Below are 27,033 nucleotides of genomic sequence, written 5' to 3'. Positions count from 1 at the left end.
TTGAGTGATTGTCACATCAAATCCCTAATTATTGTCCAAGTACACATCACCAGTATATTGCTACTCCAACATAACTCAAAATTGAGGGAGTGTAAAGTGACAATATTTTTTTTGTCAATTGAGGAAGATATGGAAAAAAGGCTTGCATCAAGATGCAAACAGAACAGTGCTTCATTCACAAAACACCTGATGATACCCTGATGTCCCTCCAGTTTGTGCATCTTTGATGAAAATTAAAACACAACATTTAAATACTGTTTCTCAATACATATCACTGAAAATCTGATGACATTGAAATCCTTACAGCTATGAGAACACAGACTGAAAAGTTGTCTGAATTTATTTAGCTAGAGCTAAATCTTTAAAATTTTACCAACCAAGATGTTCAGCAACAAATTTAAAGTGCCTGAGCTTTCTGGAAAAAAAAAAGTATTCAAAAAATGCATACCATAATTGTAGGCAGATTTAATCTCATTGGAAAGATTATTCATTTCTCTGCCAGAGAAAATAAAACATTGAGATACCAATAATTAAAGTTTATGTCTGTATCCACAGTACTAAAAATTGTTCAGGAAAACCAAAAATAATAAACTCAAAATGAATATAACAGTAAAGAAAAACAAGATTCACATAACAATGGTTGCAGTTTTGGCATGCTCATGTAGGACAGAAAGATCTGAAACCTACTCTTCATTTGAGCACTCATGACACAGGTTGTTTTGGATACTGAAGGTGATTGTATAAACCTGTAAGAATCGTGGGATCATGGAGCAGACTTAGACTAATATCTAAGGAATAAGGGTATCTGAAAGTAAGATATTCTCAGAACAACTGCCTGAATAACCTTGGTTCAGGACTACAGCTAAAATTCATGGACAACACAGAAGAAGAAATAAATCCAAAACACATTAACAATATTGCTTTCCTCTGGTCTGGAATCTCCTATCAAACCAAGGCCTTTCTCCTTGGAAGCTGTTAATGGATGAATGCACGAAGTGGTCATAAACAGTTAAACAGATTTTCATCGTAAATGCTGCAGATTTACAAAGCAAGTGTATCTCTCTGGAGGTAAATTAAAACTCTACTGGTCCTCTGTACCAACACCCGCTTTTAAAAGGTGCGGGAGGCAACAGGAGTGCAGGAAGCTTGTTGCCAGGCATGGGAACGGCCGTCATCCGGCCTTAAGGGAGAGGTCTGGGCACGCCGTGTTGCCCCCATCCCTCTCTTTTCCCGGCCCTCCTACCTACCAATTCATTTTCATTTTGAACAGCAACTCCTGCATTTGGAGGCAGATTTCACTTTTCCTTTTTTTCAGATTTTACTTTTGGAGACAGAAATTGGCTTCCTGGAGAAACCGCTGCCCTGAGCCAGCTGCTTGCACATGCTTTAAACAAATAGCACAAGAAAGGGACAATAGGGGTACAAAGAAGAGGAGAATAATCTTCTTTAAAAAGTCAGCATTTATTTTATATTAATTAAATTGCCTTTACTTGAACAACATAGTTTCCCTCATTCAGCTCCACAAAGAATCTGCTCCTGTCACCAAAATGTTTTCCCTGAAGCAGTTTTAATGAAACCAGGAGCTGAAATGAGACTTGGAGGCTCTTGTGCCATGTGTGATGCACAGTGTCCTTGAATGATGCTTAGTGGTCACTGTCATCGGAGCACATGCTCCCGAGAACCGGGACAGCAAGTTAGGTGACCCAGCGCTGTGCTGTGCTTGGCTGGAAGAGAAGCATGTGGGGCAGGAGGGCAGCAGAAGACTGATGCCTCAGGAGAATCAATACGGCCCTTTCCACTGTAAAAGGACAGATACAATGTTATATTTACTGCTGCAATGAGTGGGTTCAGAGGAAAAATGAGTACTCCCCTCTGGCATCACCTCTGATACTGTAAATTCAAGCTGATTATTCATTTCAGTAGGTCAGCGTTAAGGTCACAAATTTGAGTCTTGAGTCCACTCAGCTGGGACATACCAGAAATGGCCAGCAGAGAGATGAGGCTTGTGGTATTTATGTATTTATTGGTCCTATTTAGGACATCAGACTAATGCAGGCACCCACCCAGGAGGTGATCTGTGGGACTTTCTGCACTAAATATGCATCCCAGTATACAAATCTAAATATATATCTCCAGCCCAGGAGAATGAGCACCACAAAACCCCATCTTCGTAGGCAGCCTGGACAGGCATGGACATGTCTGGCCCCGGAAAGCTGGTCCCAGAGTCAGGAATACCAGACAGCTCCCAAAAGACTCGCCAGTGCCCACACAGCGCCCTGCTATCTTCTGCACCTCTACAGCAGCTGGGGGGATTGGCAGAGAGCTACAGCAGCACCCTCCACACCCCAGCCAAACTCATTTACCCTCCCACCCTAACAAAGGACCCCAAAGCCAACAGCCCACAAGCCCTGGGCTGCTGCCAAGGGCCATCATGATGCAATGGCCATGCTATCGCTGCAGCTCAGCCACTCTTCTCAGAAGCTCATGGCAGGGGATCAGGATCAGAGCCCTGCCTCAGGGACAACAGCTCCAGAGGGAGTGAAGACGCTTGGGAAAGCACAGAGAGAGCCTTCGAGGAAGCGTGTTGCATCTCTGTGATGCTGTAGCTGCTGCAAAACGGTATTTGTGAATGAGTGTCCACACTGAATTTTCCTATTACAGCAGTTTAACCCAGTGACGTTTGTCCCTCGGGGCACATCTCCAAGGTCTACATGCTGTGCACAGTACTTAGTTGTGTACCTGCCAGTGGTGTCACAGAGGAAGGCAAGCACGAGGCACCCTCTCCCCTTCACATACGTCCTCCTCCATGATGCAACTGCGTTTGGGACCAGCATTTTCAAGCCTGCTCCTTGGCCAGAGCTGGGTTCAAGGCAGCATGCTGCTGCTCTGCTCAGAGGTGCCAGTGCTTAGCATCACACCGGGGCATGTCACCCGGCTCATGCCCTCTCTTTGCATGCGGGAAAGGATGCTCTGCTCTTCTGACTCTGGCCTGGAGTACTGTGTGTTTAAAAAAAAAAAACGCCCCAAAACTTAAATTCATTTCACTTGACAGGAATTTAGGCACTCAGAAAGGTGGAAGTAAGAGCAGCCTGGGGCAGCTGGGTGAGGCGGGTGTGGGGCGTTGTGTAACCATGCTGGCTGTACAGATCCCCCTCCAGACTGCCCACCCTGGGGTCCCAGCTGGAGGAGTGACCCCAGCACCTGCCTCCACCCAGGCCCTGGCATGTCTCATCAGCTGCAGGTGGAGCTCAGCAGCAGCCCCTGCCCCAGCTGCTGCCGTGGTATCCTCAGTGCCAGCACAGCAAAGGCCCTTCCCACCAGGCACAGCTTATGGCCCCCAGACCTCACGTCCCCATCACACGTCTGCTTTGTCCTGATGGGTGCTGCCTTGGCTCTCAGCTGACCTGCCTGGAGGCACTGGATAATGCTCAGGGCAAGGTCGGCTTTGCTCAGAGGACTGGTTTTCTTCCATTTTAAGGCAGATTGTCTACAGGACACACTACAGTGACTCCAGGTTGCTGACTGCCTCCCACCACTGCAGCGGCTAGTTTAGCTGATAAAAGCTAGTGAGGATAACTCCATAGGAGACATAAGCTGACTCATCACTAGCTGAGGACACAGCGTTTGCTGATGGTTTTCCCCTCTTTCGAGGAAGGTGATTTGTTTGCATGGCCTCATCCAGTCTCATCCATCCACGCCAAATCCTGAAATCTTCACCAGCTGCTCAGTCTGGCAGCGTTAATATCTTATGGAGCATCATGCTGAAGGGTCCCTGCTTAGGCCTGAGAATCCCAAAGCCTGAGTTCCACATGCAGCAAAAAGAAATCTAAATACGCTAAATATAAGCTGAGACAGGGTAGGTGAGCAGGAGGAGGCCATCAGCCAATACCGCCAAGACGACAAGCAGTGGTCTCAATGGCCACCACTTTCTCCAACAGCCCTCAGCATTTCCTTGTGTGCTCACCCAGTGGTGCTGAGAAGGATGCTCCACATCTCTCCTGAACCAATCCAAGCCATAAGGACTTATACCAAAACTTCAACAGTTTGAACAAAAAAATTGCCCAAATAATTTGGCTCCCTGTTTAGAGGTGATTGCCCTCCACTCGCTGCAGGGCTCGTAACTTGGGGGAGGGCTCTGCAAAAACTGAGCTGCAGGGCTCTGCCTGTTGAGCCAAGGCACTTTAACAGACTGTTTCACTGAGAAACCTAAAGCAGAACGAAACAAGGCTTTATTAGCTTGAGTCTGGCTGTATATCGCATTTGCAAATGCATCCCATTAATTTGTGGGTCTGAGAGCACCATCATTAGCTGCCTACTGACCTGATGATCAGCCTCTCCAGGGGGAAGGAGCAGCTGTTGAAAAGGAAAGCCTCTGCATGTTTAGCACCCCCACTGTCTTTACAACTCTCAGGGCAAAGTCTGTGGGTAATATATGACCATATCTAGGGTTATAATGGTGTATAACTGGACGTGTTGCTCCTTTGCTTTTCGTGAAACTGGGCACAGTGCTGCAGACACAGTCCCACAAGGGCCAGGTAGAGGAACCAGCATTAAAAGACTTTCAAGAGCTGGAAAAATTAAGCTTTCCAGCCAGCTGCACTTGCTGGTCATCAGCAGTCAGTAATACGCAAGAACACCACTCATTTTGGGGCCTTCCTCAGGATCTACGAGCCCGTTGTGGAGCTGGAGTAGCGAGACCTGGCACTGCATTCATACATGTGCCCAAGAAAGTTGTCACTCTTCCCTTCTGGTAGCACCACCTTCTTGTTTCCTGCAGCAGAAGGAGGCAATGGCACCAGAAGGCTCTTGGCCCACTGTTGACTTGCCCCAAGCAGGTTTTGGTCTTAGCTCCTGTGCTCTGATAATGGAGACTGTGGCTGATTTCTTGCCACCATGGAAAATTACAGGTCATTCCCACTCTAGCACTCTAGCAGCCTGTCAGTCACCAGGGAGGGATAGTGAACTTTCCTCAGGGTTACATTCCTCAGCACTTACTCATCCAAAACTGCATGTGCAAGGAAGGCAGCCCCAGGTCCCTCATTTCTGGGCAGGCTCATGTTGTTTACGTCTTGCACAGCATCGTTTCTGATGCATCTCACTCATTGCTACCACACACACCAAGCAGTCTGAGCTACCCTTTCCCTCTTGCTCCAGAAAACAAGCCTGCCATCTTAGCAAAGCTGCCAGAAGCCCCCGCGCCCCCCCCCCCCCCCGCCCCCCCCCCCCCCCCCCCCGTACTCCTGAATGGTTTCAAAGAAAACCGTCCTCGAACTGTGAGAGTCAATAACTGAGGAGGCAAAGGCAGGACTGCAAATCTTTTTTCTTAACCGGATCAGTGGCAGGCAGCTTGGTTAATCACCCAGACCTTACTAATCTGCAGGGGAGTCCTGGGTCCTAGGTATCCCCCATCCCTACTCTATCTGCTCCCAATGACCTTTTTTTCCCCAGCAGAGACTTTTTTCCCTGGAAGATGCAAATTAGCTTCAACAAAGCAAACACCTCCTACCACCAGACTTCCTGGTGCAAGCTAGCATCCCTATCCCAAGAAATCTCCTAGTCAAGATTTGCATGAAAGGACCGAGAAAGGATCCTGCCTCTTGTCTTTGGGACAGTACAACACTTTGGCCCTGTTCTGCTCCAGATTCCCATGACATCTGCATTCTTCCAGCAGGGCAGAGAAAACAGGGAGATTTATCATTGCACATTTTTTCTGGTAGCATCTGCCAGACACCTCCCTGCAGAGCACAAAGGTTTAGTATTTGTCAGGGTTCAATTGCAGTTATGTCAAAAAAGGGCCTGGGAAAAGGAGGCTCCTTCCACGCCATGTCCTGTTGCTCTGTCAGGGCAAACGTCATTGTGGGGTCCAGCGGTGACCCTGTGGTGATAGGACAAGGTGCAAGGGGCTGTTTACCTGGTTAGTCCCAGTGCATAAACATGCAACGGTAGGAAAGATCGCGAATGCATCCAAGTAAGTGAAAGATGAGACAGGCATATGCCTATGTATGAAGACAGCAGTTGACCCTAGGAATTGTAACCAGGGGAAAAAAGATGCAAGATGGGAACTGGAAAGATAGAGGAAGTGCCTGCAGCACTCAGGGGACCATGAAAACCCAGAAAAGTGGTTTTATATTGCACTTGCATTCGAAGGGATAAACACAGGTGGATAAACTGATGCCCATCTGATATTAAATGATGCAAAGGCTTGTATAGGGATATAGAAGGCAAAAAAAGATTGGCATCCATTATCCTTGCAGCATACAGTCACGCTGATCAAACAAAATCCCTTGCTTTATAAGGGTGCATTTTATTTACCACTTGTGACATTGAAATAAAAAGGATTAAAACTGGTTAACTGAAAGACTTTAGAAAGTCATTGTAGCAGCATATCATTACCAGCTCAGCATCCTGAGATTGTCTGCGAAGTTTTCACTTGGTAGATGTGGTGGGTGGTGAATAATGAGTGTAAAAGCAGCCTGTCTCACTCTGTCCTTGGTGTTAATGAGCCTAAATGCAAGATCTTGCACTAGGGAAGAAAACTGAAGATCACACTTACGTGGACTGGCCCTGCAGAGAGGGGCTCCCAGGTGATGATACATAGCAGCTCCATCAGCAGCCTCCCATGCTAACTGACGGTCAGGGGGCAAACCAGGCCTTCTGCTCCATAAGCAGAGTGATTGCAGCTGGGGACAGTGCTGCTTGCCTCCTGCATCACGTGGGAGAGCATCCACGGGGCAGCCCCAGGGGGCTCAGTTCAAAATTCAGCCACCCAAAGGCAGATGTCTACCCATGGGTGGGGTGTGTAGGCACTGAGGGTACCCAAGATGCCCTTAAAGCATCCTGCCTGCCCTCACTGATCCCTAAAGGTCTTTCTTACCTTCCATGTCACCCCTGTCAGCCACACATCCTAGCCTCCCTGGAGCCTCTCAGAAGGTACAGATGTCCATATTTAGGCAACTGAGTCAAGCTATCTGTTATGAGAGAGACAGACCCATGGCTAGATACCTAAATCCGTTGTCATTATCTCAAACTGAACCCACTCGCTACGCCCAGTCCCAGCTGCAAAGGGTTGCAAAGGTGTTGACAACAGAGAAGTTCAGAAGACAGTCCCAGGGCAGACTGGAGGCTTAAAAGTCTGCCCTGGAGCAAGTCATTGGAGAAAGCTGTCCCGTTCAGTGCTGCTGAGAGAAAGCTGAGCAGCGACTAGATAACCACTCTGACCAAGCACGGCTGCAATCAACTGATGGGGGGAAAAGGGTGTAAGATCTTACAGCTCTGAACAGTAACCAGAACATGGGTTTCAGAAAGGAAATATTTCTCAGCGGCGGTAATTATGCACCGAAGCAGCCTTCCTGGGGACACAGTAGATTCCTCAATTCCCAGTCATTATTTCAAGACTTCACGTGAGTTTTATTGGGTCACATTATGATTTGCTCAGCAGTTACTGGCAAGTTTTGCTGAGGGTAAAAGGATTAAGATAATTTTATTAGTCCTTTTGTCTTGCATCCATCAAGATGTTCATTGCATAGCAAGCTCAGTGTCATGCCAGGAGCTTAGTTCCCCCCAGCTGTCCCTATTGGCACTCCCAATAGAAGGGGGGGAGGGGGGGGGCGGGAATCTTCAGCATCAAGTTTTAGTGATGAAAACATCAATAAATCAATCACTGACATTTTGTTTCAGCAGAACAAGCCAGTCTCATGTAACTTCAGCAGAAAACAAAGATAAGACAGGAGACAACTCTTAGCCAACAGAGACCCACTGTACCTGCTCCACCACATGTTGCCACATCTCCCATTTGGGGGTTCAGTGACCTCTAGCATTTTCAGTGAAGCTGAAACAGAAATAATCCCTTTAAAGGATACAGCATTTCCCATACTCCTTTCCTAAAACCCTTACACAGATCCACTCTCTCCTCCTTTCCCACACCAGTCCTTGGGGAAGGAAAGGGATTATTTTGTTTTGTTAACAGATATGTTTCTGGAGCTGAATTACTAGTGGTGTTTCCTTCCGAGCAGGGGTTGGGAAAGCTTCCACTACGTAAGCAGCCTAGATCAACCACAGATGGATACACCAAGGCTGAATGTGACCATTCATTGCCTACACTGCCTTACAGAACTGCACCTCCTCTGCAGTTTTCTACAATAGTTGCCTTCCCTTTGGTTGTCCCTATCTTGTCTCTATTTTTTTCTGGTGTTTTTCAGTGTTAGTTTTAAGTTCCCATCTCTCGCTTTTCTCCAGTTCTGTCACTTGAATTCCTCATGACAAGGCAATCTGCACCCTCTTTCCCTTGGAATCCTCCCCCCTCCCCCTCCCTGGGGCTCATGTCTGAGCTGGTCCTGCTGAGCACCAGGCTCCTGCAGCCACTTCCAGGCTCATTTTCCACAGTTGCCCCAAATCCAGAGCCCAGTGCCTCAGCTCCCATCCCATTGCCAATCCCAGTTTAAAAGCAGCTTTGAAAAGCAGCATGTACCCCATGCACAACACATCCCATCCCTGGCCATAGTCCTGACATCCTGAGTACACATCCCTTAACGTAAGACCTGATGTCTCCAGCTCCATGCAGTGAGGGCACAGGCGCATGACAGCCTGCGCTTGGAGTTGTTTCCTAGGGTCAGAGTCAAAAAAAGGGGTGAGACTACTCCACAACTACTAGCCTGTCTATCATCTCTTCTCTGCAGAGCTCAGAAATGTTTGGCTGCAAAGCTAGTGAGCACAGGCACAGACCTCAGATCAGCAAAGCTGCACTGGGGAGAGGAGAGAGCATGTAGAGGATCTGTACTGTTTGGACTTCGTAATCCAGTCCAATAAAGCCATAATCCTTCTTGGCAATCTCTGGGCACTGCTGGAAGGGGAACAAGACTTCACATGGGTTAATAGACCAGATGCGCACAAGGTGGGGAATGGGAGTGGAAGAGACCAGAGCACAGGGATCAGACACTTTGCCAGAGGGCAGCAAGGACAGGCAGCGATCAGCCCCAGGTCTCAGCCCAGGGCTTTGAGGAGCCCAGGGTAATGTCTGGGAGGATGCACAGATGAAGGCATTTTGGTCTTCCAGGTCCCAGGCACCACATGCAGTAATTGCTCTTTTAGCAGGCAAAACAACCAAGAGACGCTTCTCCTGGTTCAGACCATCTATTCTTAAACTCAGCCACCTGGACACAGTATAAAAAAGCAGAAATGAAAAAGCAGCAATAAGACAGAGGGCTGGAGCATCGCTCCTGGGAGGTTGGGCTGAGAGGGTTGAGGCTGTTCAGCCTGGAGAAGAGAAGGCTCCAGGGAGACCTTACAGCGGCCTGTCAGTGCCTAAAGGGGCCTGCAAGAGAGCTGGAGAGGGGCTTTTTACCAGGGTATGTAGTGACAGGACAGGACACAATGGTTTTAAACTGAAAGAGGGCAGGTTTAGGTGGGACATAAGGAAGAAATTCTTCACTGTGAGGGTGGTGAGGCACCGGCACAGGTTGCCCGGAGAAGCTGTGGATGCCCCATCCCTGGAAGTGTCCAAGGCCAGGCTGGATGGGGCTCTGAGCAACCTGGTCTGGTGGAAGGTGTCCCTGCCCATGGCAGGGGGTTGGAACTAGGTGATCTTCAAGGTCCCTTCCAACCCAAACCATTCTGTGATTTTATAACAGAGACAAGTGTTCCCCAGGAGGTTTCCAGCACTCCTGCAGGGACTTGTGTGTGGGAAAAGCACTCCTCCTGAGCCTGTCCCTGGAGCACAGACCCTCTGGGCAGGGATGGGAGAGGGACCTCACAGGCCTCCATCTGCCTCCTCCGACAGGAAGGTGCTCGGGGGGGGTGTCACCCTTCCACGGCACCAGAGTGCCTGGGACATGGCTGCCCGATCCAGAGGGGGGTGGGTCACACATGGCCCTGGGAGGAGACAGATGAACACTCCCTGTGTGGCCCTGTGTCACCCAGGGAAGGACGCTTCAGACTCCACAGAGTCCCCGCAAACATCATCAGTGCCAGTATCAGCGTCAGGCTTTAACGTCTCCGATGGAGCCCCGCTGCTGGCACACCAAGTCTCAACAACCAGAAGCGGTATTTTTGCTTATCACTCCAAGCCTCTTTCAGGCAGGACCCAGCCCAGAAAGCTCCCCAGAGCTCCGTGCCGGTGGCTCTGCGGGCTGCTTGCAGCTGCCTCAGACCACTGCTGGTGGATGAAGGCATGCGTGCACACACAGACAGCTGCAGGGAAGATGACATAGCCCGTGGCAGGGTTTTGCAAGGGCTGTGTCCAGTCACATAGCACGGAGAGCAAGGAAAAACAAATAATTAAAAAGCCTTCATCCCCTAGGACAAAAAAAAAAAAAAGTGTTTAGCCCAGGCTTATAAAAGCTTCTCCCCTTCCTTCTTCTGGTCCCACTGAAATTCACGCACCCTGGTGTCTTTTTTTAGAAATAGCATTAAGATGGCCCAAGCTCCTGCCAGCAGCTGTCCCAGCCCTGAGCAGAACACACTCTCCCCATCTCATGCTGGCAGTTATCAAAACACTTTACAAAGGAAGTGCCCGAGATGGAGATAAGCACTGGGTTAAATTCACAGTCCCCTGCACTCAGGTTTCCATTCTCCATACCACCTCGTCCCCTTTCTCCAGCTGATGGGTTGAAGGGGTGCAAGCTACACTCTTTCTAGCCAAGTTGAGTTGACTTCAGCTGCACTAGCTGCAAACAGGCACTATACAGATGCTCCTGTGACAGCCCTTCCCTCCCCTCCAGAATATCAGAATGCTAATGTTTATTAAAACGTGGTGGCTTGGAGTTTCTCAGCTGGTTCCTTCACAGGTAACATCATTTGCTTGTAACATCCCTCCTGAGGGAGAAGTTACAGATAACAGTAAGACACCAAACAGAAGTCTCTTCTGACAGCTCTGCCTTTTCCACCTCCTGCAAGCTAGCCTGTGTCCCAGCTTCATTCCCAAGCAATTTTTTGTTACCACACTTGTCGCTATGTGAGGGGCAATAAGATGGTGAAGGAAAGCAAGAAACTGGTAATGCAGCTAAAATATCCCAGGAGCCAGAGCTCAGCCAGCTCCCTTGTGGGGCTGAACCACCAGAAAGAAGGGTCCCCTGCATCAGCAAGGCCAGGGTGACCATGGGGACACACACCCTCCACAGCTTCTGGAGGTTGAACACAGGGCACGGAACTGCTGAGGGTGAAGGTCTCTCCATCCCACCATGCCACGATGCATGGTGGCATGCCACCTCAGCACTAGCACTTGCCACCCATCCTGAGCCTTGTTATATCTTGTATATTCAAAGCCATTCGCTTGGCACATATAGAGGACAAGGTACTGGTCATGGCCCGTGTGTCCCATCACACTGCTTCAACAAAACACCTCTCGATTACCCTGTAAATAACCTAGAGCAATAACTTCAAAAGGTGTTGCCTCAGAGAAAGGTGTGCCATGGGAAGAAAGCAGAAGGAATTAAGGCCATCACCAGTTTCCCAGGTCCCTGCCATTGCAAGAAACTGGTTAGCCACCAAGCAAATGCATATTCACACAGGCATTTAAATACCAAGAGGAATCGGCCTCGCCAGATGAGAGCAAAGCACAGGCCCTTGTCTGCCACAGTAATGCCAGTGATTACGGAAAATATACATTAACTATTGGCCAAGCATTTTCCATTCCCACCACTGCCAGGAGGAAAACGTGCCTTTTCCTAAAGTGCTCACACTGCTTTCATATGGAAGCACTAACAAAAACACAATGTTGGCCCAGTGTGACCTTTCTTGCAGTGTTAGAGGGGAATCAGTTTGTCTTGTCCAACTATTCAGTGACTCGGACATCTGCGCCCTGCTCCGGGAAGCAGAGCTTGGGGTAGTGCCGGTGGCAGCAGCTCTCTGACAGTGTACATCTGCACTGCAGCATGCACGGCGAGCTTCGGGGGGTGGCTCACCTCGGCTGGCTGGAGTCCGCTGCTGAGTCTCTTCTCAGCCTCTATTTGTCATTTGGCTCAACATTAAAAAAGACACTTTCGATTTGCATCACCCAAAAATGCATCAAGCCAGCATCTTCTCCAGCACGTTACCTCCAGGGGAAGTCAGGTACCATGAGGAACATAGTACATAACTTTGCAGAGCCCACAATTGCTTCATTTTTCAAGTCAGTCCAACAGACTGCAGCCAAAAAATCATGCAAAGTTTTGTTAAATTGGGAAAAGAGCTGTATTGAGCTTGCCTGGCAAGCACAGGAGGAGCAGCCACAGCTCAGAAGAAATTTGTTACCTCTCTCGGTGATGCTGGGCTGGCCCTGCTCCCATTTACTGCAGGGAGAGGTGAACAACTATCATCTGCTCCGATGAGGCAGAACAGAAATACAGCAAATCCCGATATATTTAGCAGCTGGGCATTTACACAAGTACCTGACGATGTAAAGAGTAACCACCATCCTGCTGTCACACCAAAAAAAGCATCTGGCTCCCTGCCTTGACCCTGGTCCAGGCCTCAGGGAGCACGGTGCAGCCACTGACACCTCCCTCCTCCAGCCCTTACTCAGCCTCCACAGTCTGCTGGAGCTTTTGATCCTACTTTCATGGGGTAATCCCAGATTTCAGTGGGTGACTTGCAGTCCCCCTGCAAGCTACAGCTCGGCAAGTCAAGGTGAGAGCTGGGAACAAAGCATCGCTAACTTCCACAGGCAATGAGGTGAATGTGGCCATCTCTAGAAAATGCTACAAAGCATTTTCAGGGTTCTTTGAAAAGCCTCCCACAAGAGCAAAACCTCAAACTAACAATGAAAGAAAACCAAGCCTTTGATAAAGCACAGCATCCAAAGGCATGAGAGCAAAGAAAACTCCCCTATTAGGTATTCCTGAGATGGTTTTTACTCTCTGTCCCCTTCTCCATCCATGAAGTAGCAGGAGTGCCATAAACCCACTAAGGACTTAGCTGCCACCATTACTGCTACGTGAGGGTGTTTGTTACACACAGCCCAGCAGGAGCCTGAGACCCAACACCTCCTAGCAGGTATCTCAGCCCCTTATTCCTCACTGGACCTCCTGCAGGTTCACTGTGTGCTTGCAGAGATGTGAGGGACATCACATCCCTGCAAAAGCTAGGCAACACCGGTGCCAGCACTCAGCCAGACGCTGGCCTTCTGCCTCTGGAATCATGGAGATGGCTTTACTTGAACAAGGACCAGGGGACTCAGCTACAGCCTGCTCACAAACCCTGGAAAGCCTTTCACAGCTGTCACGGCATGTGGGTACATCACCCCCCTGCATATTAATTACTTTAAGCCAGCTAAATTTAGGGCAGGGGCTAAAACCATCCCTGGCTGTTGCTGCTGAGGCAGGAGGAGGCACATCCCCGCTGCATCAGGCGCACAGCGACGCTCTGCTTGCACACAGTGCATGTGTGCACACAGCAAAACCCACGCTGGGAGCCACCAGAAGGCTGCAAACCTCTGAGCTACTTCTGAAGTCTCAGGCAACAGCATGTCCCATGAGCAGGAGATTTTGTACCCAGGGCAGAAGCAGCGGCTGGCATCCTGGAGGCTCTGGCACAGCCCTCCCCAGTCGGCAGGGCTGGCAAGGGACCTTGCAAGCTGAAAACCTGATCCTCCACCTCCTGCTTCCCATGATGCAGCCACAGCATCCTTGAGGGGTTACAAGAAGTACCAAGGGGGACATCAAAACTGGGTGGCCACAGCCAAACCACCCAGCAAAAGGAATCATCAGTGGTGGTAACTGCCAGGGGACCAGGACCTGATGGGGAGGGCAGAGTCATGGAAAAGGAGGTGCTGCTGAGCTGGGCATCCCTCTCCATCCCTTCTTTTGAGCTCCTGGGTCTGATCCAGGCTCTGTGTCAGGGACAGTTCTGGGCAACAGCTGCCCTGGATAGCATCGGTGACGTGTCCTGGTGGTAAATGTGTGCCCTACTGTTACAGCCAGGTTTTCACCCTCCCTCGGTGCCTGATGTTGACTGAAGCAGTAGCCAATTTCCATGTACATCTGTGTTTTGAACCATGTAGTGTCAGAGATGGAAGCACGGATGGCTACACCCCTAGGATCTACTTCTGACTCCAAAAGATAACATAATTTAGATGTTCACTGTTTGAGAGCTGCTCATAAAAATCACCATATACTGAGGTGACAAAACCCAGTAACTTCTGTCACCAAATGGGACAAATGTTTCCCTGTTCTGTTATCTCCTTTTCACAGGCTTCCAGCCATGACATTTTATGAGCATATTTTTAGATAGCTTCTTCTCAGTGTTTGCTCAAGATGGTTCAATCTGTAATAGCATTGTACAACTGGTTATGGTTGATTTACACTTAGCATTGTAAACAAAAAACCCCCACCAAACAAAAAACAAAAGACTCCTGATGGTTTGGGTTTAGAGAGAGAAAAAACACAGTGAAGTTAGGGGAGGGTTGTTGGGTTTTTTTTTTTGACCCAAAGACAAATTAGCCTCTAGGCAGTGAGCTAGAAAAAACAAGTTTCTACTCCAGAAAAGCCCACTGGTCTCTATTAAGCATTTAGGCTGTGTTTTATTCACCAGGGGGAGGGTGGAGGGGCTTCCACTGACAATCCTTTCAAGATGATTATTATTCTACTTAAAATGCTTTCAGAAATCGGCTTTTGAGTCTAATCCATGTTAAACAAGAGCTGGAGGAAAGCTTTGTCTAGTGAGCTAACAGAAGCCTCTTTTCAAACTTGAGTAACCTCTTTATGGGAAGTTCTTCTGGAAACAGTGTAGAAACAAACTTGGGGAAAAAAAAAAGCATAAATCATATGCTCCTTCTTCCCAAAGCAGACCTCTGCTGCTATAGTTACCCTCTGCACTGTGAAGAGTCCCCTTAGATCACATGCAGATCCCAAGCCTATGCACATTTATTAGCAGACTCAGGTCTTTAAGGGTTAAAAGGTTCATTTATGATAAGACAAAAATTAAATACTTTGAGACTCCCGAGAGAGTAACAACTTTCTTACAGATGCCTGTACCCAATATTCAAATCTAACAGGAATAAGCCATCATACAACAGTTTTAAAAGACCAGACTTTTCCCTTTGTTTTCCCATTTTTTAAACAAAGCTAGATGAAAAGCAATAAAGGTGCCTGCCGAAACCAGCTTGTGTTTGTAGTGCCATGTATATTCCTATGATGTTGTTTCAGTACGATTAAAAGTGTTTAAAATAAAGCTTATGAAACAGCCACGTCTGAAATTCATATAGAAATCCAAATACTACAAAACAGCTAAAAGCCCCAATGTAGTTAAGTAGCAAATAAAAGCCCTGTGAAGTTCTCGTGTGTCTCCAGATGATATACATTTATTTCTCCTTTATAAAAAGCTATTGAACCCAACTTTAAAAAGGGCTTTGTTCCCTTGGTGTCTTAAAATGACCATTTCAGGATACACCTGTAACAGCAACACACTCTAAAGGTCACTGTATCATTCTTATAGATAATAAAATCAAGATAACTTTGGTACAATATTAAAGCAATCAATGTTAATGGATTACAGGATTTGTAAGCAATCCTGCTGCAGAGGCATCCGAAGCACTGCAGGAATGTGGTGGTGTTCCCCAGCATGGACCTATGGTCTCAGTCCAGGATTTCTCCTCCTCAGGAGGTCATAGATCGTTCAGATTGTGGCCTCATTTGGTCTGCTCTTGCCATGGAGAGCTAGAAACAATGGAAAACGCAGGTAGAGACAGTGGCTGTGGTCATAAGTCTACCTCTGAGCCCAAGCATCCAGCTGCCATGCTGGAGCAGGGCATTCCAAGCTAGTCACACCACAGAGTAGCCTAGGAATGAGAAAGTTACTCTCAAAATGGATGGAGGAGGCATCACCACTCAGACACATAGGGATGGACGCAAGCGCACAGCAGGGCTCAGTGCTTGCCATATTCTGCCTGTACTTTGGGCAGTGTGGTCTAGCATGTGTGCATCCCCCAGGCACCGACATCAGATCACTGCTTGGCCAAGAGCTGCACAGCTCAAACCATGTCTTCAGCAGGCACAGCAGGACCCACTCTGCTGGGTGCTGTACATAAAGCATGTATCTGAAGGAAACGAAGGTAAAATCAATCACAGAGCAGCCAACAGCAGAATGAAGAATAAAACCTGATCTTCTCACCCCAAGGCCAGAGACCCACCACCAGTGGTTTCCATTGTATGTTTTCCATAGACCCCAAGAGCCTTTGTACTATTTCAATAGGTCTTCAAAAATCAATTAAACCTACTGCCACAACAGGCTGCGGCTCACACCTGTAAGATAAACGTCCTTTGGGGACCCCTCAGATCAAAAGGGAGCACAAAGATCTGCTGCATCCAACCAAAGAGCTTCTGAATCGCTGCCAACTGTTGAGCAAAGGCTTTTGCTGATGCCATGGACTGACTCAGCTAAAAGCAGTATGGCATTAGACTGCCTTATTGGAAATGCACCACTGTCAGCACAAAGTGAGTCCACACACAAGGGTTTACAGCTTGCAATTTATTATTTCCATCCTTATTACACCAAGGTGTCAAATGAGATCCTGAAGATGAAACGGCAACACTTAGCATGCTAATAGCTATGCCCATTTTCAGCCCCACACCCTAATCCACAGCATACAAACCACTCAGACTTGGAAAAAAAATGCAGCCTGCCTCGGTGTTAAGACTTTGCTATTAAATCCTCGCCTTTCCATCTTTTGCTCAGAGCACTGTGTTACTAGAAATAGTGCGGCCCTGCCCTGCTTGCCCGCTTTTCTCACATTTTTACTCTTCCAGCAGACAGAGACCACTTGGTTTGTGAGGGCCAGTGGTTAATAAATCCTTGCCTTGCTCTATGGGAAGCCATATCATGACAGCACAAAAATCACATTGACGCTGCTCTGCTACACACAGGCTTTGAAAGCTTTGCAGCTAAATCCCTTAACCATGTGCATTTAGAGGAGACACAGTTACTCTGCCTGTAACTACACCTCAGTGAGAGATCCTGCAGGAACACTGTGGACATTCAGGGACAACCACCACCCTACACCTCCCTAAAGCAAGAACTGGCTATCTAGTCATTAATTTGTACAGCACATTGCCAGCTGAGGGAAGTGAAGGCAGCCTCTTCTACAGCCTTTGTAACTGCAGTTCTAAAGGAAAAAAAGCACAAAACTTTTAATTAAATAAGTCTATGCTTACTTCAAAACCAAAACCACATTATCAGGAGATTTAGCATTAAGTTCTTCTGGGGATGTGGGAAGTGTTTACAGCAGCCAACGAACCGTCTCTGCGCTGTGTGTTATTCCCTTTGCAGCGCAGAGGTAACCACATCCACCCCAACAGGGGCAGGGAAGCTTAATTAACTGATGGTTACACAATGCTTTTGCAGGGAAACCACGTGTTTACAGTTTCATTTTGTAATAATTAGTGTCACATACTACAGCAATGTCTCCAGGTCTTTAATACCCAATCTGTTAGGGGTATTTCACAAAGCTCAGCAAAAAAATCCTTGTTATTAAGCAATCTATTATTCCCATGTGTGTATGCTCTGCTGTTATAGATGCCCTGACATGTCTCAGAAGAAGCAGGTAGTAGGCAAAAGTTTGACTTGCTCATGACTCAGTGACATTAAATCAACTTGCTTTAACTAACTGTCTCTGATGTAGTGAGCACTATTTACCAAACTAACAAAAGAAAAAAAAAAAAGAAAAGATGTTCTACCTTCATTGAAAACAAGCCTAGTTGAGATGGCTATCTGAACACAGGAGTGGAGGCAAAACAAATGATTTGGTGCCTCCTGGGCTAAATTAAATACATTTTTCAGGACTGGTCAACAGAGACGTCCAGAGCCATGATGTTCACTGTGAGACCTGAGTTATAACTGCAATTCTCTTTCAGTGCAATGCCTCACTGACCCCAGGTCTAGGCATTGGTTGGTCTCTCTTGGGTTCAAGGCAACTGATCAAAAGAGCAGATGTGGTAACGAGCTTCCAGATGGTCTGCTAATGCAGATCACTAAAGGCCTTCAGCAGATATATCTTTTGATATCTCCTGGACAAAACTGTCTTTCCTTTTGATCGCTGTCAGATGTCATTTGAGTACTAATCTCTAGAAGCAACTGAGACACTTGACTTCCTTCTTCTGGGAACCTCTCCCTGTGTTTTGGAAATGAAGACTTGACTGCAAGCACTACTGAATTGTTGCTGACATTTCATCCCATCCTGGAGCTAGCTAAACAGGGACAAGAGCCCTAGAGAAAGAAAAGGAAGGATTTTTGCAGAGATGAAGCCCAGATGGTATTGTACAGATTTTTAAAATCAAGGGCGTAGAGGGTCACTTAAGGTCATGCCTGGCATCATGGTAATAAACAGTTCAGGCCTACAGAAAAGCAAAGTAATGGTAGAAGAAAATCACATGTGAGATTAAAGGTAATGAATGTGTAATGTGACAGATCCCATAGTTTTGTTGGAAATTACTTTTCTGTGCAGATCATCTTTGCTCTCTAGGGTCTGCCCCTATACGGTGTTCCCATGTCCCTGATTCTTCTGCTCCAGTTTTCAGTCTTCAGCCACACATAGCTGACAAATCCACTAAGACTATCATTTACACACATCTGTATCTACCTCCAGCTTTCCATCAGCTCCAGAGAAGACTCAGAGGGTCCATCTGTGCTGGCAAATAAAGCTAGATGGGGCTTGTCCATGACCAGAGGCCACCTGGCCACCTCTCTACAGCTCCAGCCTGTTCATGCTGGTCTCCAGGCTGAGAGGTGTGGGTGTAAAGCTTGTTGGCCACCTCAGCTTACTTGCCCAGTGTTAGATGCAGCTCAGACATCCCAGCAGGCAGCCTGGGAGTGGGGTCCTGTGCTCCTTGGATACATGCTGGCCCAGCTGGCTTCGGGGGTGGGGGACACAACCTGCCCCCTGCTCTTCTTCAGCAACACTGCTAGGTCATGGCTTCAGCATGTCCATGAACACGTCACATGGACATTTTGAGAGAACTAATAACTGGTGGTCATGCAGATTAGTATTGGGAATAATCCCGAGCAAAGAACCTGAGGGTTTTGTTAGCCTGCTTGTGGGAAAGGTGAAAAAGCAAGCATTAGCATTTAGCTGAGTTGTTTCCACAGGTCAGAAGCTGGGCCATGTGTTGTTTTCCCCGCCTGTGCAAACAGGCTGCATGCACATTAGCAAAAATACAGCAGCAGCCCAGAGGTGGAATCTGATTGCCCAGACACAGGCTGGTGTCAGTGCTCTGCTCAGTCACAACATCCGTGACTCTTCCCAGAGGAGCTCAGCAACAGGACAAGAAGCAACAGCCACACACTAGAACAAGGGAAATGAGTTTCTATCATGAAGGTGGTCAAGCACTGAAGCAAGTTTCCCAGAGAGAATGTGGAGTCTCCGTCTTTGGAGATACCCAAAACTGGACAAGACCCCGAGCAGCCTGATCTAGCCGGCCCTGCATTGAGGGTTGGACGGGAGACCCTTCCAGGTGGGACATCTCTAGGGCATCTGAAATGGTTCTGTGTTCCTATGTGGAAATTCAGCTGAACCATAGTTTGCTGGAGTCTCTTCTCCGTGAGCTGGAAAAGCAAAAATCTTCCTGCCAGCAGTACCGATTTGTCCATCTCTGTTCCCAGTCAAGCTGCTCTGTGTTTCCAGACTGGCCTCTCAGAGAAGATGCAGTCACTGAGTTTACAAGAGCCAAACTCTTGGATCTGCAACCCATATTTTTAGAGCGATCAAGGGAGCAGTCCTGGCTCTCCTCCTTCCCTTTTGTACCTGCCAGCAGCACAGAGGTGAAGGCAATACCAATCCCCATGCTCCCAAACCTCAGGCCTGCCTTCTGGAGTAGCACAGCTTGACATCATTAACTACACGCTGAAAGGTATATTGTACACCAGCTGCACGCTGTATGGGCTGACTTTTTTGTAAAGGAAATGCTTTTAAAAACTCCCCTGCCATTAGTCTTTTCAAACGTGAAAAACCAAAAATTGTACAAGTTCTTTCAACTAGAAGAATGCAAAGGCTTCCCCTCGAGGTAAAAGCACATGATTTTGTGCACTGTAGCCAGGGTAGATGAAAGGAAGGTCTCTTCACAACTCTTACTGCCAGGACAAGGGATCCACTCCTGTTCACACCGCCCTTTGCAGCTGAAGCCCTGGAAAGTCCTGCCCTGCCTCTCCCTCAGGCCACCCGGCTTGTGGTCCCCCATCCACCCCATCCTCGGGAGCGGGAGATGGATATGCTCTGTCACTGGCCAGCTTCAGAGATCTTTGTTTCAAACCTGCCTGGCCTCTGGGGCTCGTTGGGAGACACAGGTCTGCTAGCGCCAGGATAGGTCATGTACACCATGAAGGCACCAGGCAGGATCCCGTTACAGCCACTCAGCAAGTTATTCCATGGCCTGAGCCATAAAACCTGACTTATCCAAGTGTGTGCTTTTAACCTGGCTCAGCTGTGAGGCATGGACTTAGCTCAAGCCTGACATGGGCTAAGGGCACAGGGACAGCTAAGGGCACAGGGTCAGTTAGCACAGCCCTGCTGCCAGGGGATAACCCTGTCGGCTCCAACAACTCACATGTGTGCCTGAACACCAAGTCGGTTTTATTGCTTTAAGGCATTAACCTCGCTGTTTTCTTCCTCTGTGCAAGTTAAGCCAGTTCTGTTGCATCTATATTGGGTGGTCTCTCCCCATTAGGCTTCCCTGCACAAACAGGGCTTGGCTTTGGCTCTGTAGGGCTGAAAAGCAGAATATTTATTTAATAACAGGAGCTCCAACTTGTGGTGATAAAGGGCCCAGAGCTGGAGGCCTGCAAACCTAACAGTGTCTCAAGTCACAGTAGTTTACATTTGCCCTTGATGCCCCACTGCCTCCTTTGCAGGGCTCCAGGCTGTCCAGCTGGAACAGAAAGCAGAGATGGAGGTGTAAGGGGAGAGATGTGCCTGGCCAGAGACATTTGCAATAGCTCAGCTTGGAGAAGGGGACCAACAGCAATCCCTTGTGCCACCGCTGCCTTTTGCTCTCTGGACAAAGCACCACCAGGCTGCAGCACGCCTGCGCCGAGCAGGCAGCCAGGGAAGCACTCCTGCGGCCCGTGGCCTTCTCCCAGGCCGGGACAGGGCAAAAGCCGCAGGAGAACTGGGTGCTGCCCAGGCAGCAAAGCAGCTTCTGGCCGTAGGAAGCCAGGCCTGGTGTCACCTGCCTGCTCACCTACACCCTGCTTGGTGTCACCCCAGGTCGGTGCATGTCTGCTGATGTTCAAGCCCAGCAGCCCTACAGCACATTTGACTCTGCCAAAGCCAGGGACATAGCGCCTTGCTTTGCTGAAATCCCGTAGCCTGCCAGACACTGGGAATGTCATAGACTTCAACCTTGTCCACATTGACGATGAGAAACAATCTCACAAAACCAGAGCAAGAACAAAGGTTCTGCTGGGAAAGGGGGGGGTTCATCTCTTGCTGATTAGCTTCATACACCCTGTCCTGGTTTCAGCTGAGATAGAGTTAATTTTCTTCTTAGTAGCTGGTTAAGCCAAGACACACTCACAGGATCCCTGCAGAGCTCTTCTGCTTCCCCACACCCTTGTGTTTACCCAACAGAGTTAGAAGCAGCCATCTCTAAAGACCACTCATAAAGACCTACCTCCAGTACCAAGACCAAGAGAGGAGAAGGACACAGACAGGGAGCCGCAGCAGGAAGCCCAGCAGAGCTCTGCAGAAGGGCAGCCCACCCAGGATGGGGCAGGGGTGCAAGGTCCCCAGGGTGTCCCTGTCTGGAGAGACGGCAGTGTTGAGAGCCATGGTGGGAAGGGCCAGGGGAGGTCAGGCTTGAAACAAGGAAGATGGACCAAACTCGAAGGATCCAACCGGGGCCTGTTGGGGGGCATCCTATGCTACTGATGAGGTGTGAACACCACACAGGCAGCTGGAACCATCCACCCACCTTGGTAACTACATCCATGCTGTGGTCATTGACTTGAAGTTATAGGCTGAGTTGTAAGTCACTGCTGGGAATGCAGCATTACCAGGTGGACACCAACTCATCTGCATGGTGCTGGGCCTCACCTGCAGGATGCCTGACAGCATCCCTCCCTACCTCAGGTGACAGTGACAGTTGGCCTTTTTCCTCATTTGGCCGTAGTTTAAGCCTCACACAGGGACTCGACAGAGAGGGCTTGTCTTGTCAGCATGCAAGCTGCTCATACGGGACGTACCGTCATACTCCAGCTGTGTCACAGCTGCCACTCCAGCATGCAGAGATGCTCGAGCAGGAACTAGCTGCAGCTGCCACTGGCGGAAGTGCACCCACGGCACCAGCCCTCCACGCTCCCGAAGGAAAAACCACAGGAAAACATTGTGACACACACAGAATGTAACTCTTCGCTGGGCTGGGCCTTTGTTCTCATGTTTTTGAACAAAGCAAAGCCCTTAGACTGTGGGAAGCAGGGAGAAAAAAATGTTTACTGACAATGCTTAGGGTGCAATAAAATCTGAGATGTGTTGAAAGGACACTCCTAAAAAAGGTGCTTTTGTATTTAAACATCTGTTCTCAGCAGGTTTTTTTGCAAATTATATGAGTCAAACTCCAGCCCTGGGCCAAAGCCCAGCTTTGCTAATTACATAGGGGCAACCTTTATCCCTCCTCCAGCTGTGGTTTCCCTGCTGCGTCCTGGCCCCGTTCTGCTGTAGGACAGCCCTTCAGCAAGGGAACCAGTCTCCCCTACCGTGAAGCACCCACCTTTCCAGCTCATGTCAGCGGGCGAAAGGGGTGCCCAGCAAGAGACAGCACCTTGAGCAGCAACAGAGATGAAGCAGGCTTAGGAACATTAACCCCTAACCATCACCTTCCAACTCAGCCTCTTGAGCCTTTCCTCTCTGAGTCTCACTGGCCTCTCTCTTGCAATTATCCTTCTCGAGACAGCTGGTGGCAGCAAAGCCAATTCCCTCCTCCTGTTCCCCCTTTGGATCCCCAGGCAGACAACACTGGCTCTGTGCTCTGTTCTCAAGCCCAGCTTTTTCCATGTGCTGTATTTCACAGCACATCATGTCAGGATGTGGCTCAGACTCACAGGACGTGAAGTCTCTGCATAAAAGCAAAGACCTGAAGAACCGTCAAGATTAGAAATAGATTTTGCAGGAGGTTTCAGGTCAGAACTCTAGAAAAACCAAAGTGAAGGTATCTGGGACGAGGTTTGGAAAGCCAGGTGACAGAGGCTGGCTCTGCTTTGAGCAAGGTACACATTGCCTTTGCTAGATGCAAGTTAATGCTAGAAAGGCAGATTAATAAATAAACCTGTTCACTGAAGGGTAACACCAGTCCAGCAGTTTCCAGCGGGAAAGATGAAGGTTTTCCCACTTGCTCCATGAAGACCAAATCTTATTTTCTTCTCAGAGTGTGGCAAAAGCTGCCTAAGCTGGTTTGAAGTCTAAACAAACTTCTAATGGACATTCACTGGGCTGCTTCTAACAAATCCAAAGTAAAAATCTATACTAAGATCTACAGGCTTTCTCCAGACTTGCCAGCACGTCCTCATAGTGCAAGGCAGGAGTGACCAGGTTCTGGCAGTGGTCAGCCAGCATCCATGCTGTGGTGGGGAACAGTTGGGAAGACACAGCACCTCTCCAAGCCACATGCCAGGGAAGTGGGTACCCCACAGGGGAACCTTGGGATGCTTGGGCAGCACGGGAGAAACCACCCTTTCTCACTGGAAACAGCGAGCAAGAGGGAGAGATTCATTCTGACATGATGCATTTTAACTTTGAATTTTAATCCTTTTTGTGGTTAATGCAGATGACCACAAAAAACCTGTAGCTTTCCAGAGCTCCTATACCAAGGAACTGTATTCCTCTCTCTTGAAGACTTGCTGAAAATACAGCAAGTATTAAGAAAGAAGTCAAAACCTAAACATGTGGTGTGATATTTATTGTTACAAGATCAGCTCCTTCAATGAACTAGCTGCAAATAGCCTAGAAAATTTCTGGTGGGAACAAAAACCTGAAAACACAGAGCTCCCCAGGTTCTGTTTTGGTTATTATTTTGGAGGGAGCCTGTTATTTTACCCAGCAAGGAAATTCCTTGTATGTTTACTCTCTGGTGCTCCCATAATAACTACTGGTAGCACTGCAGCTGCCTGTCACACCTCGCTGGGGTGAACAGCAATACAGCCCAGCCACAACACCCCCTCCCAAATGCGAGTGCCGGGACCCTCTCGGGGTGTTGCCCCTGCCAGGGGAACCTGTTGGTGGGGCAGAGAGCGTGTTGCTGCCTGTCTTCCATCCTCCCAGTCCCCTCCTTGCACTAATGCTGCTGAGTGTGAGGGATGGGCTGTGCTGGTCCTTGTACCAGCTAAAGCCATGAAGATCCATCCTGTGACCAGGGGGTTATTTCAGGGGTGGGAGCCAGAGAGCAAAGACCTGAGGAATCAAAAATCTCAGGCTCTGGATTGCAGAGAAACAGCAAGCCTTTGGCTTCAATAGAGAGAAAGCTTGGGACTGTGGAGTCTGACTTTGAGGCTGAGATGAGGTGTGGGATAAGTTCTGTGAGACCATCCCACAGTGACCAGCGGCTGGGGGCAAGGCAGGGAACAGGCAACTTGGCTGGGGCTGGCTGCAATTTTTCACATGCCCTGTCCCTTCACAGATGAAAGACTGTCAGGAGAGAGAAGAGTGACGGTTCTACCTGTAGTCTGGTCATAGGATGAGACAGAGTCCATCTGGTTTATTCTTATACTCAGGGAATGAGCAATCCAAAAATAAGATCTGAAAGTCACATTTTGCCCCGGCAATTGCATGTCTTGACTCCACTTTGGCCTTTGCTCTTGGAAGCTGGAAGAATACTACAGCAGGACAAATCAGCACTACTGGCTTCAACGGATAATAGCAAACTTTAAATAATCCTATGTTCCTCAAATAAATGTATTGGTTTGGGCAAGACTTAGGTGTTAAGATGTGTAAGTATAGATGTGTGTGCACGCATATGTCTATATATATCCATAATTAATTCTTTTATTGGAAGAAATGCTTGCCAGGTTTGAAAAGTGCTGAGAGAGATGGGAAACCTTCCACATATGGCATATATTCTTTTCACTCCCAGAGCAGAAGCTAAGGGTGCCAGCGCAGCAGGAGTCAGAAGAGGCCACCTACCACATAATTCCAGCATCATCCTCCAGAATGGCTCCTGGGCTCCCACAGGACTCGGGAGAAGCTGGGAGCTAGCGCTGTTGGCTCTCTCAATGCTGTGCTTCGGATGCGAAGGCTCCTGGCTCCTTGCCAGCCTGGCTGGGTGCCATCCAAAATTGATCCACATGCCATACTTGGCACTTGCACAACACACTTCCAACCCTTCCTCTTGAAGATGAGCCAAGATATCATCCGCTGGCCCTGCTGGGAAACAGAAGTCACCAGTCCATCGTAAAGAGGAATTTGATAGCCAATTTTCATTGATTTTCCTGAGAAGTCGTGTGCTTATCAGGCCTTTAGGTTTTAGAAAATCTCTTTAATTCTCAGCAGTCCTAAAGCCTTTGCAGCAGGGAAATAACGCTGAACGGCCTCAGAGTCGTTCGGTCTTAACTGCTAAACCTCAGCAGCATTCGGGGTCACCACTGCTCAAACACTTGCCTGGTTCCAGCAGCAAGCTGCTTCAAAACACAAGGCGTTTGGCTCATTTTGACAGCTGGTTTATGGAGCCAGCATCGCTTCCAAGTAAATCTGAGGGACTGCCCTGGAATGAACTGTTTCCATGGGGGCAGCCAGGAAACTTTCCAGGAGGTTCCAGTCCTTCAGAGACAGCCTGCAGGGATGGAGGAGGAGGAGGAATTTGCTCACTTTTTGTTGGGAATACTTTTGTCTCTGATGCCTGCAGAGCCTTTCCCCTTGGGGAGGGATGTCCCACACCTCGTGAACCTCAACCCACAGACCCTCCGAAGCCCAAGCACCACACACGCTGAGGAGAGGTCAGAAATGCCACCTCTTTTGGATCGAGAAAACAGGCCAGGAAACAGTGGCAGAGCCCCGTATCCTGGTGAGCCCAGGGAACAGTCCCACTGCATCCCACGAGGTCTGACACCACCTCTGCTCCCACCCAACCCCAAGCCCAGCTGCCTCCTCTGCTTTCAGAGATGCTCACACCTTATCCAAAAAGCAATACTGCTACAGGAATGGTCTTTCCCAGGATGAAACAATGTACATTGAGTTCATTCAAGGAAGCATCTGGAGTTAAAGCTTGGGACTGAACTCCCTTGGTGAGGTTAGGAGGGCCAAGGTCAAAAGTCCTCTCCTGTCCCTCCCCTCTCCTTCAGCTGGAACAGCCCATCGCACCAGTGCACATGAGTTGTGCCGGTGCCTGGAGCCACGCAGTGCATGGGGAGAGATGGGGCTGCCCCTCACTGCTCGGTAAATATGACCACATGGCCACCAAGGGTGCCTCAGCCTCCCTGCCGAGGAAGGTCTTCATAAAGTGTCCTGCCAGGTCAGAGCAGAATGGTGGCAGTTCCTCACCTTGCAACCTTCAGCCATTTCATATGTTGAGCATTTTGTTTGGGGCTAGTTGATTCCACATTCAGCTCCACCATCTCCTCCACAACAACAAGGCTCTATCACTTCTCCTTTCTCCAAGACCTGCCTCAGATCCAAAGCAGCTTCTCTGGCACTGCCCCTGCCCTCGACCCAGGTCCTGCGGGTGACACCACACCACCAGACTCCCAGCTGATCTCCTCTTCCTGCAAAACACTCTTCACAGAGTCATGGAAGAGGTTGTTTTGGAAAGGACCTATAAAGGTGAAGGGACCAGAGAACAAGCCTTGTGAGGAGCAGCTGAGGGAAGTGGGGTTGTTTATTCTGGAGAGGAGGAGGCTCAGGGGGGACCTTATCGCTCTCTACAGCTGCCTGAAAGGAGGCTGTGGGCAGGTGGGGGTCGATCTCTTCTCCCAGATAACTGGTGACAGAACAAGAGGAAACAGCCTCAAGTTGAGCCTGGGAGGTTTAGGTTGGATATTAGGAAAAATTTCTTCACTGAAAGGGTGGTCAAGCATTGGAACGGGCTGCCCAGGGAGGTGGTGGAATCACCATCCATGGAAGTCCTTAAAAAGCATGTAGATGTGGTGCTTAGG

General features: G+C 48.7%; 1 long non-coding RNA gene across 1 annotated transcript; it reads right to left on the bottom strand.

The window, feature by feature from the left end:
- Positions 1 to 1,471: 1,471 nt before the first annotated feature.
- On the bottom strand, positions 1,472 to 26,722 carry LOC121090702. The gene is made up of 3 exons (XR_005828668.1): positions 26,423 to 26,722; positions 25,070 to 25,309; positions 1,472 to 1,798 (listed from the first exon to the last, which is right to left on the bottom strand). It is a non-coding gene; the product is annotated as an uncharacterized LOC121090702 (long non-coding RNA).
- Between the last annotated feature and the right edge of the window lie 311 nt (positions 26,723 to 27,033).

This window comes from Falco naumanni, chromosome 6, assembly GCF_017639655.2.
Source record: "Falco naumanni isolate bFalNau1 chromosome 6, bFalNau1.pat, whole genome shotgun sequence".
Taxonomy (NCBI): Eukaryota; Metazoa; Chordata; class Aves; order Falconiformes; family Falconidae; genus Falco; species Falco naumanni.
The sequence above is the reverse complement of the archived record's forward strand: the minus strand, read 5'-3'. Positions and strand labels throughout refer to the sequence as shown.